Source organism: Macadamia integrifolia, unplaced genomic scaffold (assembly GCF_013358625.1).
Source record: "Macadamia integrifolia cultivar HAES 741 unplaced genomic scaffold, SCU_Mint_v3 scaffold_210A, whole genome shotgun sequence".
Lineage (NCBI taxonomy): Eukaryota > Viridiplantae > Streptophyta > Magnoliopsida > Proteales > Proteaceae > Macadamia > Macadamia integrifolia.
This window is the reverse complement of record NW_024870643.1, coordinates 145,072-148,578: the sequence shown is the minus strand read 5'-3', so window position 1 is coordinate 148,578 and position 3,507 is coordinate 145,072.

The window sequence follows — 3,507 nt, the reverse complement described above, 5'->3', positions numbered from 1 at the left end:
TTGTCTAATGGCGTGTCTTAAGCATCAATGGATTACTCTTAACAGATTTCTGAAACTGATGGGCTACACTAATTGTTTATCAAAAAATGAGCTACACTAATTAGTTGGTGATAATTAAAGAACCCTTTTTTGTCATGTTATCTATCAATTAATGGGACCAAATTAAGGACTAAAGAGTGAGAAGAGTCCAAACCCATCAAGCATTAAACATGCGCCTTTAAAGGGGAAAAGGAAGAAAAAATTTCCATATCACAGCATCAGCAAATCCATATATATCCATATGTCTTATCTAGTTAGCATTTGATGACAATCAAATCATAAAGCCCATACTATAACTTTTCCTGATATAAATGGGTTATTGGATTCATCCCTTATTCCTAAGAAGATTTTCTTTATACCAAAGCCTTTTGAAATGTTTTTGAAACGTATGATATGAATCTTAAAAACATATTTTCAAACTCACATCTCCTATAATTAAGGGTTTAAAATATTGACATCAAATGTTGTATTAGAGGGGTGATTTAAAAGATGCATCGTATCGAAAAGATACATCATTTGATATAGATAGATATGAAATTAGCTAATAAATGTATAAAATACTTATTATACATACAAAATATAGTTTGAAGCATAAAACATTATAAGTAAGTAATCTGTAAAATATTTTATGTATAAAACTGAGAACAAAATATCATGAGAAAAGTGCATTCAATTCATTATGTATAAATTTTTTTTACATTAATAATACCAATCTTTTTAACATTATATTGTATCAGTACTTTAAAGACACGATATGTATCAGTTAGTATTAGCAGATATGATAGGATATTTAAAACCTTGCCTAAAATAAATAATATTGATGGTGCCAATGGAGAGAATAATACCACAATAATAATAAAAGGGTTCATCTGTTTGTAACCAGGAATGTTACAAATAGATTTTGTAACCGGACATTTTTGTCCTTGTAAGATGACATGTCACTAATTTATATGGGATAAGGATGTAAATTTGCAAGGATCCTAATCCTTCGTCAAAATCAGCCAATCACTCCCTGAAGGCACCATACATTGAGGGAGTGAGGTGGTAGTTGCTCCCCGCTAGCATTACCTTGTGGTGATGATCAGTGTCAGGTGGAGAAAGTGGCCGGCCCTATGAGTTTTTAGTTCTGTTTCTGAGCCGTCACCATGGAGGAAGCATTGACGTACATCAAGAGTCATCCAGTCAGGTTCAGTCCATGAATTTCAATAATCGACAATCCTCATATTTTGAACACTTTTTTCATTTATTGCATGCAACTGCAACTGTATCGTCCAATTTGATGCAAACACGCTCTTGCCCATCGGAAAATTTATGGCGTTCGACGCCTAAGAGAGAATTTAATGTGTTTGGGAAATAAATTGGCAGAAACAAATAATGAATGTTGCAAAGTGTAAAACTCATAACCCTTTGAAGTGAATCAATATATACAAAGTAAAATATGTTGTGATCTAACATAAACAAATCACTAATGAACAACAATGGAAACTAGGGGCGTAGATAAGAGGAAGAAATGCAATTGTCACGAGTCCGAAGGCTTCTAGTAAATTGTTTAGATTCTGAAAGCAGGAAATCATTACGAAATTGTCGTTCCTTAATCAATTGAACCCATATGGCATTCAAATTCAAGCTGTTAGTAGAGCCGAAGATTGAGAGAGGAATCCATTATTAGCTCACCTCACATATTCCCTAGGACAGGCAAATTTTTTCTAGCCAACCAAGAAAACATTCTTAACAAGTAATTAAAGATCATCACATAAACGAAATTGAGAAATAGAGACAGTGGCTTTAGAAATTCAGAATTCAGTCAAGGAGAATCAAAGAGGCTGAGGAATCAGTAATTTGAAGCGCACCCAAAATCCAAAATCTATAGTTGAGCCTGAAGAGCGAATCATGAGCAAGGCAATGTTGATGACTGTGTGAGTGGAATTTATAAGCTGACAACGAGAAATTACGGGATCAAGTATGCGGTCATATGAGGCGGGGGAGAGATAGATGTAGAGAAGAGGAGATGGGGAGGCGCTCGTAGCAGTGACGATGTGTTAGAGAGGGCTCAATTCAGACCCAAAGAAACAAAGAGATGTGGACGGTGGAGGCTAATAAAATTACAGAAATAACCTCATATTAAAATGGGTGTAGATAATGTGACCAAGGGCAAAGAAAAGAGGTTACAATAATCAATTGTTACCGGGTTAGGTTACAAACAGATTAACCCATAATAAAATAACAATGTAATGCCTCTGCCAAGGTAAAGTTTGGTAAAGTGTGATTAATAGTCAACCCTCTAATAAGAAAGATTTAATTATTTAATAATCTCTAATAATAAATAATTTTTGAAGAAACCAACTTTGTTCAAAGTGAAAACAAATGAACTTGAATACCCAATGAATAATAATAATGATTATCTACATTTGTGTCACCAACATACGCGTTTTTGAAATATGCAATATTTTAAGTGTATTGCATAATTGCGTACAATAAATATAGTTTGTGTATCCCTTATTCGTTATGATTTTTAGCATTTTAAGTAATGAGTTGACCTAATTTTAATTAAAATTACCAAACAAAAATAGTTTGATTTAATTTCTTACCAAGAAAATAATAAACAAATTACAAACAAAGTCTTCGTTTCACTTGCCATTTATCATTTGTTTATTTGTTGAGATGAAGAATCTCTTTACTAACTTAAAAAAAATGTCTTCCTTATTAATCTCTTAAGAAAAACTATTTAGTAATACCATTTTCACTATCAAAAAGGCTTATAGGATCCCATCATTTAAGGATCCTTTGTATACGAAAATGGAGGGAAATAAAATAGAAAAAAAAAAAAAATGAAGACTTTTGTAATCATTATTAACAATGATTATGTAACTCAAAATTCTATTAAATATAGTAATTAATTTTACTTCATTTATCAATCCAATTATCCCATTATTTGAAATTGAGTCGAATTCATGACATCTTACGACACACCCACTCTACTAACATAGTTCCAACCAACCATGCTAGCAATTGTCTTATTATTTGCCTATAACTAAAGAATGTGTGTTCTACTCTCTGTGAACATCACTACTTAAATGAGTCATGATAAAATATAAATACAACACCATTGAATATATTTGGGGCTTATCATTTATAGAATATATATTTTTTTTTTGATAAGGTATAGAATCTATCTTTTTTGGTAGAAAGGTATAGAATCTCTCTTAAAGATATGAAAAATGTGAATTGTTATAATATCAATTAAAATCATAATATTGATGCCCATTACAAAGGAACAAAAAATGTTGAGAATAACATTTTATAACTTTAAAAATATCTATATGAACATCAAAATATCCACTCAATTATATCGCATTTTCAATGGTTAATCCAAAATAGAATTTAAAGACTAAATGTGTTATAGTGATACCCTATGATCAACTAGAAAGTGGCCACTATTGTCTCTTCATCCAAGGAACATTAAAAAAA